The sequence below is a fragment of the Berghia stephanieae genome, chromosome 9 (genome assembly GCF_034508935.2).
Source record: "Berghia stephanieae isolate SIO BIC M18660-M18661 chromosome 9, UCSD_Bste_1.3, whole genome shotgun sequence".
NCBI classification, from domain to species: Eukaryota; Metazoa; Mollusca; class Gastropoda; order Nudibranchia; family Aeolidiidae; genus Berghia; species Berghia stephanieae.
Window position 1 is genome coordinate 25589798 of NC_088368.1, and position 17536 is coordinate 25607333.

General features: G+C 34.0%; 1 protein-coding gene and 1 long non-coding RNA gene across 3 annotated transcripts in view; one reads left to right on the forward strand and one right to left on the reverse strand.

Annotated features, from left to right (window-relative positions):
• Positions 1–22: 22 nt before the first annotated feature.
• On the reverse strand, positions 23–11504 carry LOC144979336 (uncharacterized). Of its 2 annotated transcripts, XR_013646667.1 has the most exons (4): positions 11404–11504; positions 2633–2805; positions 1779–1981; positions 23–287 (listed from the first exon to the last, which is right to left on the reverse strand). It is a non-coding gene; the product is annotated as an uncharacterized LOC144979336 (long non-coding RNA). The 2 variants fall into 2 exon arrangements; XR_013646666.1 differs by lacking the exon at positions 11404–11504 and having other exon boundaries at positions 2633–2903.
• An 830-nt stretch (positions 11505–12334) lies between these two features.
• Positions 12335–17536, forward strand: part of LOC144979929 (uncharacterized) — an 11876-nt gene continuing 6674 nt past the window's right edge. Inside the window, exon 1 of the mRNA XM_078927221.1 lies at positions 12335–12488. The gene's annotated coding sequence lies outside the window, so the exon portion shown is untranslated. The remainder of the gene's footprint in view (positions 12489–17536) is intronic.

Genomic DNA, 17536 nt, shown 5'->3' on the forward strand with positions numbered 1-17536 from the left:
TTTGGTAGCTGGGTCTCTTAGATCTGGCGGAAAGTACTTTGCGATGTACTAGTAATTGCTTTTGTCCATTTCATGCTATAAAATCCGGGATAAACCCTATCTCCGTTGTCTTACTGGCTCTCAAGGACTACATCGATGAATAACCAATAAGGGTAATAAGGTACAAAGGGTTAAGTGCTGAAAATATACGAGTATCTCCTTCAGATTGGGTTCAAATGACTTTCATTTCTTTTAACTGTAAATGAAACATGGACTCAGCTGTTGATGCATAACAGAAAATGTCATCCCTGTTAAGGAAAAACAAAAGATAAAGACAAGAATGAAAATTTATATAGCCCATATCCATTGACAACGCGTTTCACAATGTATAAGTTATTTCCCAGCAGGCCATAATATGGAACAAAATTTTCCATTTCATACAGTACAAGTCACCTGGTATACGTTTTGTTTTTAAAATATGCTTTAACATTGTCCGTCACTGATTATAGCTAGGTACTCATTTACACCTGAGTCAAGTGAGATGGACACAATGTCGGGACCAGAATTTTCGACGATCAGTGTCACCCATTCGGTCACTCCTCACGCTTTAACATTGCTTGATTTTTTGAGATAATTGGGGACGTCGTACCACTGAGCCATCCAGCCAAACAATGGGAAAATCCAGTCTTCCTCCATAATCAAAATGGCAAAAGGAATCTGCCTTTTCGAAATATAACACTAGCGTGTGCTTTTTTATATATCTAATGAAAATATCACAATGACTGTCTACTTGGAAAATATAAAAGAAATGGTCACATTAGATTATCACTAGGGTATGCAAACCGAACTGTGATTCAAGTTTGATGAAAGAAAGACAGAATCACAAAATTGTTGTACTCTAAAAAAGAAAACATATTTTTTTCAAAGAACTCTTTGCTGACAATTGAATTAAAGTATAAATCACTATTGTAACATTTTAGTAGCAGTTAATATTTCACAAAAAGACAGTAATTGGTTGGGTTTTTTTAAAAACATATCTATCTCAGCCAAGGTTTATATCTAAAATTTCTGGGGTTTTTGTGTCTTGTTCACGCCAACATGATTATATTTTGTGGCGGCCTGTCGCATATTTATTTTTCTCGAATTGTTCTTATTGTTTATGATTAATTAGGTGTTTACGTAGCTTGGACCGAGTTATGTTAGTCACCCGATCTATGCCAACCGACTGGTATGTTAATTTATACTAATTACTATTCAGCTTGCTTTTATTTTTGCAAATATTAAACTAAAGAATGGTGATTTGAAATGTGTCTCATGCAAGAAAGGACATTTCGAATGTAGAAGCGATGTGACCATTCTTACTCGAACAACACCAAGTAAACAAATGAGAAGAAGGAAATGTTCTAAAATGTTAATTTCAAGATTTGAAGTGAGAAGAAAAGTGCCAAAAGACAACAGAGGATAAAACTTTTGCGTTGATGTAGAGTCGAACCCATGAGCCAAACTGTTACGCCACCTCCGGCTGGCCAAGATAGAGATGCTCTACATGAAGTCCTAGTCTACAATCGATGCCACATCAAAAAGTCTCGAGAGTAGCTCAAGATGACCACTACGTTTGAAACCATTATTTTTGGACAGGTGGATGACGTCAATTGTAGAGACAGTCGGAGGTGCCGTGACATTCGGATCATGGGCTCGACTCGCCATCGCCGTAAACTTTGTTATTCTCTTTTGTTTTCTGGCACTTTTCTACTCACTTCATGTCTGTTATTATAATTATATCTGCCTGCTTCACTCACTATTCTAAAAGTTGTTAACATCCATACTTTCTTCCAAGCTCCTTGAACGTCCCAACATGTTTTATGAATGTAGGATGCACAAGTGGCCAGGGAGAGAGATTGGTCTCAGTCTTTGAATGCGCTTTCCTCCCATCCTGTCCTTCCCATCTCTTTCGGGGCGAGAATATATCTCTAGCCTCTAGACATGTCATTTTTCTGGCCACCTAAAATGGGTTGAAGAGACAATAAACAGAGAGTAAATCAGAATATGAATCTGACATACAACATCTTGATTTTCAAGTTCCCCCAATGTTCCCCGTATTTTTACATGAAAGAACAGGCAATTAATCATTTTATACGGACAGTCAATCAAAACGTATATTAACATTCAAAATATTGATCTCTATATGTGACAAGTTCATAGTCTTTCAACACGGAGACAGAAGACACTGGATTGTTGCCAACGGGCTGACTATCATAAAGTGAATCTAACATACGCCATCCCAATTCCACCAAGTTCTCGTTCAAATAATATGGAAAGAGCAATCATCTGATCATTGCGAACGGAGAGTCAGTCAACACTTGTATCTAACATGCAAGATGTTGATCTCCAGACGTGAGAGTTTAGAGAATTTAACACGAAAAAAGAAGACAAGAGATTGTTGGCAACTCACTGGTAGTTACAATGTAAATCTGTAAAACAACATCCCAATTCCCGCCGGTTCCCGTTCTTCTAACATGGAAAGAACAGACGGACAGTCAGTGTATCTAACATACAAAACATTGGTCTTCAGACGTGAGAATTCCGACTTTTATAACAAGAAGATAGAAGACAATGGATTGTTGCATCGACGACTGACAGTCACTTTACTTACTTGACTTATGCCTCCTGGCTCCTGGCGAAGCACAAGGACTCAACAGCACTCTTCCATCTTCTTCTGTCATTGGCACGGACATTTGCCTCACTCCACGTAAGATTGGAGACGCACAAATCTTGATGAAGGCTTCTCATCTAAGGCTGTGTTGGACGACCCCGTTTGCGCTTGCCCTGTGGGTTCCATTCCAGAGTCTGACAGTCACAATGTGAATCTAATATATAACGTCTTGATATCCAGACGCACAATTCCCCAGTCTTCTAAAATAGTTAAAAATAGACAATTGATTGTTTCAAACAAACAAAAACCAAACTACCAGTCAGAATTCTTTGCTTATATACAAATTGATATGTTGACACACAATTTCCCAGTCTTTTAACATGACCAAAAAAGTAGATAATTGATTGTTTCAAAAACACAAAGATCTGTCTGTCAGAATATGTCTCTAATAGACAACGGCTTGTCAATCGTGTTCAAGGTTTAAAGAAGTATGTGGTAACTTTGACAATTTTCAATTCACACACTTAAATTATAATTTGACCCAGCCCAGTTAAACATCTTAACTTAGATTTTTATTCAAAAAATGAATAAAGATTAGAATTCTGCAAGTTAATGTATATGGGACAAATGTCAGTCCACATAAGCTTCGTGAGGATACTGATGGAATGCACTGCGTTTGAACCATACATAGAAAGGGTAGCTCCATATAAAATAACAATAATATGTGTGCAAAGAAACACATAATCAATGCACTTGAAAATTTGACAAAGCATTCTTATGCTGGAACAAAGTACATAAAATACAACGGATGAGATATACAGCCAGTTAAGCACTAACTTAATTTCTGACCAAGGCAACGCTGTTCTACCATAGGGGAATTCAGAATTTTAACATTCATCTCCAATCGCCAGAGAACGTTTTGGATCAAAAGCATGCCATAGAAACTTCTTGTTACATGTTTTAACTCTTTGGCTTGGTTTATATGGTTGTGTGGGTCTCAGACATATATCTACGGAATGATAATACAACAGACTTAGGACAAAGCTTTTCTCGAGTTCAGTTAAAAGAACAACCTAATGTTCTGGTTTGTTACCGTGCTTGCCTTTTTTCTTTATTATATCACCAATAAGGATACCAAATTACTGTATGTCATCCGCATCTTTTTGTAAGCACTGGCAACAAAATTATATACCTTTTGTGTAGAATAATCATCCAAATAAAAGGAAATGTAGGGGATGTAAAACATACGTGGATGAGACAACTAGTGACACTGCTTTGACAAATATCTGACAGACATTCACAAAGTTATCAAATAGACATTACCATGGCGATGGACAACGTAACTTGATCTTTGTTTTTCTTCACAACACTCCAAGGTGTGACATTAACTCAGGCTACATTTATGAGCCAAAGGTCATTTTTCCTATAGTCCGTGACGCAATCCGTCCGCAGGTGTTTAAGTTGATATCTTCACAACATTTGACCATGTGTCGGTAATCAGGAGGTCTGTGGTTTGATCCCCAGGATTTGTTTTTCTATTATCCTTTCTTGCGTTTTCTAGCAGTGTTTCATACACATTTTCTCAGATCTTTATTTTTGCGAATTTGTACCGGGCTGAGCATAGAAATATATTAATATAGAATGATGGATTATTACTTTTAATTATTATGATTATTTTGATAAATCATATCACACACAAGAGCTGCCATGGTATAGTCATCACATGGTATATTCATCAAATTTCAATAACCTGTTACCTGAGTCGACAGAGTATCCAATGGTTTTAATCTGTAAAAAATAGGGTGAAATTTGCATCTCGAAGAAATCCGCAATGAATGAATCAATTATTTAACAGAATATGAAAACAAAATCAAAACAGGCTGGAAAAAAACGGGAAACATATCCATGGAACGAAAATACGAATAATTTAAACCATTTTTACCGCGCCATTATCGTATACAAACAGCTCTAGGCGCTTTTTCAATACTAACATCAAAGTTAAAATAACAGATCATATATACAAATCATGCTTAATACGTTCATATCATGAAAATAATCCATAAACGGAAACTGGTTTTAATCTATCAAATTATATTTCCTTATAAAAGAAGTATTGACATTTTCTTACAAGTAGCTTCTGTATTGCATTTTCTTAAGGAAATTGGAAGAGAGTTCAAAAAAGAAGGGACAGCATGAGAAAAAAATCTAACAATAAACTTTTTGGAGCATTTTTTGGGAACAGTTAATCAAAGATGATCACTAGATCTTATAAATTTACTTTGAGAACAAACGCTAAAAAGAATGTTCGATTGTTGACCGTTCAAAATTTACATTGGGATTCAAAATTACCCCGGTTTACGATGGTTGAAGATATGAACGTTAAGTAAACTTGAATTTCTTTTTTTTTAAAGCCTGTATTTTCTTATTTTGTTAATTGTGATTAAAACTATATTTCCCTCATCTAGATCTGCGGTTCTTAACCTCCGGTACCGGGCCGGTTGGGGGCCTGTGAAATGAAATAATAGCTTGTCCGAGACTAAAGAAAGCTCCGTCAGTAAAGAAAATGTCTTTGATAAAGGTGTTGATTTATTTCCAAAAAAGATTATTCAATGTTTGTAAGTTTGAAATATTATTAGGTTCAGTCCCCTTTACTACGAGAGAAGTTGTCAAGCTTCAGTTCGAGTAAGAGGTGATACTGATACTGAATGACAGTCAACAGATTAGGGTCCATTATCTAACGGAATAACTCTTCAACGATTATATATGGCGACTCGCCCATGTGCACTCGTTGTGATAAAATTAAATTGAGCTTTTATATAGAGAGCAATATCCACTAAACATAATCAAAGCGCTTAACAAGAGGTCCCTAGCGAACAGCAACACTTAACATGCAGAACGAGACATGACGCCTGTTGGGAGATATTACATTTTTGTTTCGGACAGAGACAACGCTGTTAATGGCCAGGTACTCATTTTACATCTGAGTACTGTGAGAAAATGTGAGTAAAGAGTCTTTTCCAAGGACTCAACTATGCGCCGAACGATGCTCGAACCCAGGACCTTCCGATCCGAAAGCGAGTGTCATACTACAAGACCGCATGGCGCATTTTATTTTCAAAAAGATTATTTGTAAGTTTGAAATATTATTAGGTTCAGTCCTCTTACTAGGAGGGGAAGTTGTCAAGCTTCAGTTCGAGAAAGAGGAGATACTGATACTGAATGACAGTCAACAGACTACGGTCCATTGTCTAACGGCAGAAACTTCAACGATGAGATATGGCGGCTCGCCCATTTGCACTCGTTGTGGTAAAATTAACTTGAGCTTTCTTTTATATAGAGCAATATCCACTAAACGTGATCAAAGCGCTTTACAATGGGTCACTGGCCAACAGCAACACTTAACATGTAGAACGAGAAATGACGCCTGTTGGGCGATATTACATTTTTTTTTATCGGGCAGAGACAACGTTGTTAATGGCAAGGTACTCATTTTACAGCTGAGTATGGTGAGAGAATTTAAATAAAAAACTTTTTCCAAGGACTCAACTATGCGCCGAGCAAGGCTCGAACCCAGGACCTTCCGATCCGAAAGCGAGTGTCATAGCACAAAACAACGACATAGCCGTTATGATAACGGTCCCGACCACAGAGCATCTGGTTTAACGTTTTATTTTGAAGCAGCTACGGGTTAAATTGCGACAATACACAAGTGTGGCAGAAAATCCGAGGATTTGATACTTTGTATTAACATTGAAGTGTAAAAATCATTTCTATCAATGCCAATATTAATCAGTTCCGTCCATCTTTTTAACTTTCGCTCTACGAAGTATAATAATAATAATAATAAATGGCATTTATATAGCGCTTTACCCCGTTGTCACAGGCTCTAAGCGCTTTACAGTGATATAAAACAAAACATATTACAGTGAGACAAGTGTGAAGGAAACGTGATACGAATTCAATTTAACAACAACAAAACATGAAAATAATATTGCAACATTATGACGTAAAAAGATAAAACTTTAAGCGAGATTTGAACGTTGTCAACGAATCCGAGCATCTCACGTGTGACGGGAGAGAGTTCCAAAAATGGGGGGCCGAAAATTGAAAAGACTGTTCACCTATTTTACGCAATGGCTTAGGTTTGACAAGGATTGATTGGTCATTGCTAGACCTCAAGTTTCTATTGGGGACATATATGTTTAGAAGGTCTTTAATATAGGAGGGACTGTTCGTGCTCAGGGATTTGTAGACAACAGTACAAATCTTATAGGCAACTCTTTTTTCAACAGGAAGCCAATGTAACTCACGGAGAAGAAGAGTTGCTGACGGGTATTTTTTGTTATTGCGTACAATGAGCCTGGCTGCGTTATTTTGAGCAACCTGAAGTTTGCTAATTTTGTCTTTAGTTAAATTCGCCCAAAGGGAGTTACAATAGTCCAATTTAGATAAAACCAAGGAATTAATTAAAAGTTATGTTATATGCTTCGGTATTAAATTACGAATTTTGCTTATTTTTTTCATTTCTATGTACATAGATTGTATGGTGTTATTCACGTGGCTTGTCATAAAAAGATCTTTATCAATGATGACGCCAAGGTTTTTTGCTTTATTTGAAAATTCTATTGTGCTATTTCCGAGAGTAATTAGTGATTTATTTGTTCATAGGTGTTGGGGTGAATAGTTTTAACAATAATATGGTGTTGTCAATATTGATATGCATCGTCGATCGTTGTAAATAGATTAAAATAACTCGATGTTTTTGTCCTTAAAATTAAAAACTGTAAATAAAAATGGCCTTTAGAGTTGATAAAATCCTTGGAAAATTTTATAAAACTTTAAAATATCGCTAAATTAATTGTTTAAAATCCACGAAATTTCGTAAAAAGCAATACAAATATGTGACAAAAACAAACGTTTTAATGTGTTTTAATATTTTGAGACAATACATCAATTTTTATTCTATAAAAAGGATACATTATGCAATGGAATTGTATATTTGTATTGCTTTTTACGAAATTTCGTGGATTTTAAACAATTAATTTAGCGATATTTTAAAGTTTTATAAAATTTTCCAAGGATTTTATCAACTCTAAAGGCCATTTTTATTTACAGTTTTTAATTTTAAGGACAAAAACATCGAGTTATTTTAATCTATTTACAACGATCGACGATGCATATCAATATTGACAACACCATATTATTGTTAAAACTATTCACCCCAACACCTATGAACAATTCGACACACAATTAATAATACACCAAATTTAGAGATTGTGAACGCTTTGAAAACTTTTGAATTATACAAGCAAACAGAAAAACAAAAAAACAAAATGAGGTGAGACTGGTGGAAGCGAAACAAAAATAGAAACAAAGAGAAGCCAAAGAAAACATCAAACACTCAGTCAAATTAAACTGCAATAAGTTAAATTCTACTAATAACAATGATTACAAATAATGCGTGAGAGAGAAAAAGTGAAAACCTGACCTCAGATATAAACATAAATGATTACTGGAATTAAGTATCGAACTGCATCACATAATCTGGAAGAGAGACTATTCCATCTGTGGAAAAACACGAACCAAAACAAACATGGATGAATGACAAGATCTTGAAAACGATGGCTGAAAGTAGAAAACGCAATAAAGAACGCAACAGCAATGCATAAAAAGAAGCTAATTAGAGTATATTTAAAACACGAGTGTAAGAGAGCAAAGGAAGACTATATTGAACATGAATGTTACGAATTGAACGACTTAAGCAATCTAACACCAAACAAGTCTACCAATCAGTACAAAACATACGTGGAAAGCGAGCAGCCAAGGCAAGATAATGCGTTAAAGACGTAAACGAAATATAATAGTAATAATAATAATAATAATAATATCAATAATAATAATAATAATAATAATAATAATAATATATAATAATAATAATAATAATAATATAATAATAATAATAATAATAATAATAATAATAATAATAATAATAATAATAATAATAATAATAATAATAATAATAATAATAATAATAATGATAATAATGATAATGATAATAATGATAATAATAATAATAATAATAATAATAATAATAATAATAATAATAATAATAATAATAATAATAATAATAATAATAATAATAAGTTATTATATAGCGCTCAACTTCATATAAGTACCCAGCTGTGATTTACAATATGAATTGTCATCTAAACATTCAATTTTGAGAACACATTATATGAAGAAATAAACACATACACATGCACACAAACTCACACACAGATACATTTGCACTCACACAGGAACATACACACACATACTTAAATCAATATTACTCACTAACGTTAATAACTTATTCTAGCGACAGACATTTACCAAAAAAATTTTAAAAAAATAAAAAAGTGTTATATGGAAATTGTCAGTTTGAACTTAAGATCAAAACTGGAATAAGTTAAACTTAAAATTAAATTTAGATTTGAGGCGTGTTTTGTTAGCGAAACTATTCATACGCTCGGGGAAAAAGGTTCTGTCTTAACCCTCTCCTTACCAACTACAGGAAAATCGTCACATTCGTTACGATACAACCAACATTTTTCTTATTCAAATTTCTTTTGTACATCATACAATTTAAAGAAAATGAACAATGGTTAGAGCATGTTTTGCTTAAAGAAATTATTTATGGCAAGAACTTTACTACTTTTATGTCAGAGTGATAAAAAAAAAACTATTTTTGTGTTAGTTGGATGTGAAGTTTTGGGGAAAATCCTGAAAATGTCTGGTAAGGAGAGAGTTAAGGTGTATTTATCTATGCTTCATTGATTATTCCAAAGCTTTGGTTTCAGTCCAAAAAGAAACGCTCTTCAAACTCTTAGAAAAGATTGAAGTAGACAGTAAAGACCCTAGAATTGGGAAAAAAACTTATAGTGGAATAAAACAGCATGTGTCAAACTTGATAACGAAACATCGGATTTCTGTTAGTCGTGCAGTTTTGTTTCCAGACTGGACGTGTCAGACAATCTCTCGTGATATTCGACAAAGTATCCCAATGTCGAAAATCTAACTCGCAAGTTATTGGACGACTCCCGTCTCACATTTATCTTTACTGTCTTATTAAAAACGTTTGGTTGACAAAGGGGATAACTCCCAACGTCCACACCGTTGGTCTTTGTGAAGTTAACTGGAGGTTCTATTCTTTTTGTCAAGTGATATTCACTTCAACAAGTTATAAACAGCAAAACTGCATGCATGCATCATCGCCTGCAGTAAATATCATTTTTGTTATTATTTTAACCTTGAGTCTTATTTTTACCAGATAATGATTTTCCTTTTAATATCATATTTTAACAGAACTAATCTTGTACCCAAACTTGGTTACAACTGCAAAAGGACGCGAGCTTTGTGGAAGCTTGAGGCGCATTGTGTCGACTAGCGCTTGGTTGAAACGAGGAGAACTGATATTACATTAGGGTAACCCCAAATTATATCGCCTTGAGAGTTTAAACTCTTTCTCAACATAAATCATCTTGAGTTGTCGTTATATCTGTAATTGATATGATATTAGCCAAGCGATTGATCTTGAAGAACGTTTCGTGAATGAACAGAATGCACAACAATTCATGATCTATTGTGATACGTCATGCCAATCGATGTTATATTACAGGGGTTGAGAGAGGAAATGCTTCCACGGTGCCCGATAAAATATCATGATGTGATGTTAATTAGGAGATGGAAACATTGATGATGATATAAGTAATTGTATTGCGGCTAAAGAGTTTTTATTATTATTATTATTATTATTATTATTATTATTATTATTATTATTATTATTATTATTATTATTATTATTATTATTATTATTATTATTATTATTATTATTATTATCATCATTATTATTATAATTAACAGTAGTAGTAGTAGTAGTAGTAGTAGTAGTAGTAGTAGTAGTAGTAGTAGTAGTAGTAATAGTAGTAGTAGTAGTAGTAGTAGTAGTAGTAGTAGTAGTAGTAGTAGTAGTAGTAGTAGTAGTAGTAGTAGTAGTAGTAGTACTAGTAGTAGTAGTAGTAGTAGTAGTAGTAGTAGTAGTAGTAGTAGTAGTAGTAGTAGCAGTAGTAGTAGTAGTAGTACTAGTAGTAGTAGTAGTAGTAGTAGTAGTAGTAGTAGCAGTAGTAGTAGTAGTAGTAGTAGCAGTAGTAGTAGTAGTAGTAATAGTAGTAGTAGTAGTAGTAGTAGTAGTAGTAGTAGTAGTAATCATCATCATACCCATTTATACAGCGCTCATTCCCGTGTAAAAGACAAGCTCTGGGCACTTTACAATGTAAATTATCAATTTTGAAAAAAAAGGAACACACTTAGAGAACAGAAAATAATTTGAAACCTACAAGAAGTGTTGTTGACTTTAAGAGCATTGACTCTATGCGGATTCCACTATATTCAAGTCCATTCGTTTTATGAAAATTCTAAATCATAGTGGTGATTTAAGAAAATTATTATTATTATTTATAATGGTTTTATTTCTTCTTTTATACAGTGTGTTGTAATTAATTTTATATTATTGCCAAGGCATTTTAGATAAAATCGAATTTAGTTCAAGATTCAAATAAAATTAAATACATGGGTAGTATATATAAAATATAAAACAATTACAGTGAAGTGAGATATATAGACATATAGTCTGGTATTGAATGAACAACATAATTTACAATAATATTTTGTTACAACTGTGTTGTGCCCTGACGGTGTAACTGAAATTTTATTCAACTCATATATTTACTTACTGAAGTCCTTCAGATCCATCGGGCTAGTAGTAGTAGTAGTAGTAGTAGTAGTAGTAGTAGTAGTAGTAGTAGTAGTAGTAGTAGTAGTAGTAGTAGTAGTAGTAGTAGTAGTAGTAGAAGAAGTAGTAGTAATTGTAGTATTAATACTGATCTGCAGATTGTTGGCCTTTCTGTCGATCCACGAACAGCACTGCGTTGTTGATCGATCGCGCAAATCAACAAAACGCGCCTAGCAGCTATGTTTATCACGATGACATTTACATAAACGATTTTGTGATATTGTCTTGGCTCAGATTATTCCAAACACTTTTATTCCCGTAGCGATACATTAGCAATAAATTAAATATAAACTGCAATTATTTTTCCTAGTGTCAACATTTTTTTAGCTAAAGGCATTGCAACAAGTTTAAACCCTCTCCTTACCACCTCTAGCAAAATCGTCACATTTGTTACGACACAATATACACTTTTTTTATTCAGATTTCTTTTGTACATCACAGACTTTGAAGAATGATCTTTGTTTAATTAGTAAGAACATAAATTTGTTTTTTAGATAGTTTGTTTGAGTTTAAAAATCAATTTTTCTGCTGTGTAATCCTGTCATTTTGGGAGAATACTGAAAAGGATCGGTAAGGAGAGGGTTCAGAAAGTTCGGAATTATGAATGAAAAAGGAATTAATTATATTTGCAAAAGCTTTGATCTATTGTTGAAAATAATGTGATTGTAAAATCAATTGTTTCCTTTTTGCTCTGGGGTTTGAGAAGGTAATGCAGTTTCCACTGTAAAATAATAATACTATACTTGATTGAATCGACAAAGGCCTCAAGCTTGTTGAATCAACACAAAAGAGTAAGTATGCCATCAATGCAAATAATTGAAAACGTTTTTGTGAAAAATAACACAAAATTATTTACTTTTCTGGGTAATCCATCCACATAGAAGGCAAAAAGAGGATTTTAAAAACTTACGAAAGAAAATATTATAATATACTATATCCTAACATGCCCTGACAATATTAATTCAGATGAATATTTGATAATAACATTGAAGTTTTCAGAGTAGAGCGCTTATTCACCAATTTAAAGTAAGTTTTTTTTTCAAAGACGGTGGTTAAAAGAAAAGTACTTTTATGAACATCGTTAAATAAAATATAAAATAAATTATAAGTCTTTCACAAACATTTAAAACAAGTGAGAGAAGAAAAGCCTTATAATTTTTACCACTTTTGCTGAAATTAAACAGTCTTAGTCCAAAAAAAAAAACATCTAAGCGTTTTGATCATAATGGAACATTCTGTCCGGGGTCCCGATAACTCAATTGGTAGAGCACTCGCTTTACAAGAAAAGGAATTGAAATCGATCTGGGTGCAGTTGAGATTTTTTTTTCTGATCCCCCCGCCAAACTAGCAGGGATTGGGTAGCTGGGTATGTTAGATCAGGCGGAAAGTACATTGCAATAGACTACCGCCGCCTCCAATCCAAAGGGTAGCAAGCAATTTCTATTGTCCGTTTTACGCTATAGAGACCGGGATAAATTCTGGCGCCATGGGCCTAATAACTCCGAGGAAATACTCTAAATGTGTCTGTCTGACAAATACAAATATCATGAGTAATAATTTTATAAAAGCCACATGTGTGAACACATTTTCTTCCTTATCCTATTTTTCTTATTCCTCCTCCTCCTCCCCCTCGTTTGCCTCTTCCTCCTCCTCCTCCTCCTCCTCCTCCTCCTCCTCCTCCTCCTCCTCCTCCTCCTCCTCCTCCTCCTCCCCCGTTTCCACCACCTCCGTATTTCCTCTTCTTTTCCTTCTTCTTCCTTCCCATCTTCCTCCTCATCTTATTCTTATACCTAAACTGGCCGTTCCTCCTCATCCTCCTCCTCCTCCTCCTGCTCATCATCATCATCATCATCAATCATCATTATTATCGTCATCATCATTATCCTCATCATCAGCAATAGCAGCAGAAGCAGCACAGCAAAAATGTTTTCATTTCCCTGCCTTTTCGTCATTGTCATTATAAATCACAGCAAATAAAACAAGAATAAAACAAGTTATCTGCAGATAACTGCTTTTCCTTAAGTTATGTTTCTTATGTTTAATTGACCGCTTATTATTACATAGATTTGATCTGACCAAAAGGCACCAGGTTGTGTACAGAGGAGTACTGATATGATACCAAAACAGCGTAGAAAAACCTTGAGCTCAGAGCGCTTTACAACGGGTGTCAAGCCAACAACAATACTTAACATATAGGACGAGACATGACTCCCGTTAGGAAATATTGAGAAAAATAATTCGACATAGACAGCACTGTTAATTGTCAGTAACTCAAATTTACACGAGTTTGCGAGTAAAAAGCTTTTTCTATGTACGCTTAGAGCAGGACAGGAACCCTGGATCTTCCGGACCGATGGCGGGTGTCATACCACAAGACCACCCACAAGACTCCGCATTGGAAATGAAGCAACCCAGGACCTACCAATCGTTATTTTAAACAACTCGTGTGTACTTGTCATTCGGAATTGTTCGAACTGTTTGGCCAAAAATGCGAACATCCCCGAATTCACGTCCACACTTGAGCATTCGACTAGGATCGGCTTACAGTGACGTTTTCTAATCCAATTCAAAATAGTTGCAGCTTCATGTAAGGAAGGTTGACGCAACTAGATGTGGTGGGGTGCCATAAAAGTATTTATTATCTATCATCTGGTTTTAAACTGGTCGTGTTTTAAATAATTAAAGAATACTGTCTGATTATTGTTTGCCATCACACCACCATTTTCAGGGCTGCTGTTCCATGAGCAAATGGTACTTGGGAAGAACGACTGTTTGTGTGCATTGATTCTGGAAAAAAGGCAGAGCATATGCATTTGCTTTCCTTCCGTGTTTTTTTTTTTTTTTTTTTTTTTTTTTTTTTTTTTTTTTTTTGTTTTGTTTATTCAACTTGTTAATATAATGGTGGTGGTTCCAATTTAAATTCTCCATCATATCTTTTACATTGTGTTGTCGGTAGCAGTCATTACAGACAAATTGGAAAGGCCCTACTTTGTATCATTTCTATCTTAATAAATCAACAAAATAAAATAAAATAAAATTCCCTTAATTCATCCCCAATGGGAATTTTGTCTTTAGGGTCTATTCTAAGGGAAGACTGGAATTACCCAGGCGTCATCGATTTATATGCCCAGGCAATCATTGTGGATTGTGTAGTCATTGTCAATCATCCTCCTTTTGTTGGTTATTCGGATGGCTTGTCTTTTATTGGGATGGAACTCCATTTTCCACTTGCTTTTCCAGTCTTGCGAAGTCATGTTGTAGAATGACTCCTTCTTTCTCTGATATTTTTTTGTCGGTTTAAGAGACTGTCATCTGCAAACAACTAAAGCTTTGAGCCTGGGATATTCGTTCTGGCATTCGTTCATATCAACAAGAAAATGTAGCGGTCCGAGTACCATCCCTTGTGGTACTCCTGATAGCAGTGGCATTGGTGACGATATTTTGTTTTCAATCATTACTTTCTGTGTGCGATCTTTGAGAAATGATTCAACCTATGAGTTTAAATTACCTGAAATGCCATCGTGATTGACTTTTCTCAATAATTTTTGTGATGAATCTTGTCGAATTCCTTGCTAAAATCAAACAGGATTGCATCGGATTGGCCCTCTAAATTTAACTCTCTCGAGTTGACGCTAGTTGAAAATCGAACAAGTTTGTTCGATTTTCATGGATATGAACTCGAGAGAGTTAAGGTGTTTACGAAGTCGGCGTAGGTTGTAATTAATTGTGATTCACTTGGCCCATATCGCTGAAAGCATGTTGCACGTCAGTTTGAATCTTAACTCTCTACTTACCAGCCATTTTCAGGATTTTCCCCAAAACGTTGCACCCAACTAACACAAAAATAGTTTTTTTTATCACTCTGACATAATAGCAGTAAAGTTCTTGCCATACATAATTCTTTTTGCAAAGCATACTCAACACCACACTGTTCATTTTCTTTAAATTTTATGATGTACAAAAGAAATTTGAATAAGAAAAATGTTGGTTGTATCGTAATGAATGTGACAATTTTCATATAGTTGGTAAGGAAGGAGAGGGTTAATTTGTTCAAAGTGTTTCATGATGTTGTTTTGAATTATATATTTTAGAAGTTTGCATGCCATTGACGTAAGAGACAGAGGTCTTCAGTTTGCTGATTTGGCCCTTTCTCCCTTTTATTGATTGGTGTTATTTGCCCATGTCTCAAGTCTTCTGAAATTTCTCCATGGTCCAACAATGCCTGGAAGAAGAAAAACGAAAACAATAATTGGAGCAAGTTCTTTTGCAAATGCTTGAACATTTTGTAGACAGTCCACCCGGTCCTGTTGCTTTATTTTCATTCAGGTCTTGCACCGGTTATAATACGCCTGATTCGGTAACTTCGATCTCCTTCAATTGTTTAATTTGCTTGCCTGACAGTTTGCCATCGGATGCGCTGTTTGCGTCGGAAAATACATACGAAAATTGATGGTTTAAGACATCTGCTTTTCTTTTTTAATCTTATGTAAGCATTCTGTTTTCGTTTTTTTTTTTTTAAATTGAGCTATTTCTGTCTTCTCCTTAGCTTTGCTCTTAATGTAGAACCTTAACTTTTTGTTGTTATCTGTCTCGTTGGCTATCATTTTGTTCACACATTCTGTGTACGCTTTTATATATTGCTTTTTGGCAGCGGTTTTAATTTCTTTATACATTTTGATATTTTTCTCCGTTGGATATTCTTTGTTTTTTGTGGGGTTTTCTTTTTTCTCAACAACATTTTGGTTAGTGTATGAATCAAAGGCTGATTATTTCCTCTTGTGGTGAGTTTTGTTGGGGCATATTCATATATGTAAGTATAATATTAATAATAATAATAATAATAATAATAATAATAATAATAATAATAATAATAATAATAATAATAATAATAATAATAATAATAATAATAATAATAATAATAATAATGATGATGATGATGATGATGATGATGATGATGATGATGATGACGATGATGATGATGATGATGATGATGATGATGATGATGATGATGATGATGATGATGATGATGATGATGATGATGATGATGATGATGATGATGATAATAATAGCAATAATAATAGTAATACTAAGAAGAAGAAGAAGAAGAAGAAGAAGAAGAAGAAGAAGAAGAAGAAGAAGAAGAAGAAGAAGAAGAAGAAGAAGAAGAAGAAGAAGATGTAGGAAGAAGTAAGATGCTGACATTTTAATTTATAGAATGTTCTTGTTTTAATACAGCCATTTTGATGAAAATCTCTCACTAAAGTGTATCTATCAGACTATAAATGTGAGAGGTTACACATAGATTTTGTGTGATAGTGTTTTGTATTAGGCTGTCGGTTGATGTGAGTATTTTAGCTAAACAAACAGCATCAATAGCCAAGATATCAATTTTGGAATGATGCTATGTTGCATTGGATAGAATAAACATAATACTCTAGAGTGCTAAATACCAGGATTTCATATTTGTAACTCATCGACTAAAAACTGTATTATGTCGGACGGAGTATTTAGGGTGCTTAAAGTTATATTTATCACCAAAGTTCAGTGCCATGCACGTGGAATAAACAGTAACACTGTACGTAGTCTTGTAAGTTGCATGATAAGAAAGGAAGTCATTTATTGTAAGAACTGGTTTTATATCAGCGCCTTCTTATATTTAGTACCCTATACATCTCACCGGTTTATATATATATATATATATATATATATATATATATATATATATATATATATATATATATATATATATGCAAGCGGACAATAGGGGCAAGTAACTCTAAATATCAAAGGGGTGGCATTCACACACACACACGCACACACAAACACACACACACACAATATTATTATATATATATATATATGTATATATATATGTATATATATATATATATATATATACATATATATATATATATATATATATATATATATATATATATATATATATAATTGAATAAAGTCACCCACGTATTTCTGCCGAGACAATTGTTTCAATGCCCTCCATTTCGTCAGTCGGCATATGTCCGTAGAATGCTTTTTCTTTCGAGGGGTCGATGTTTATATTTTTGCGTCCA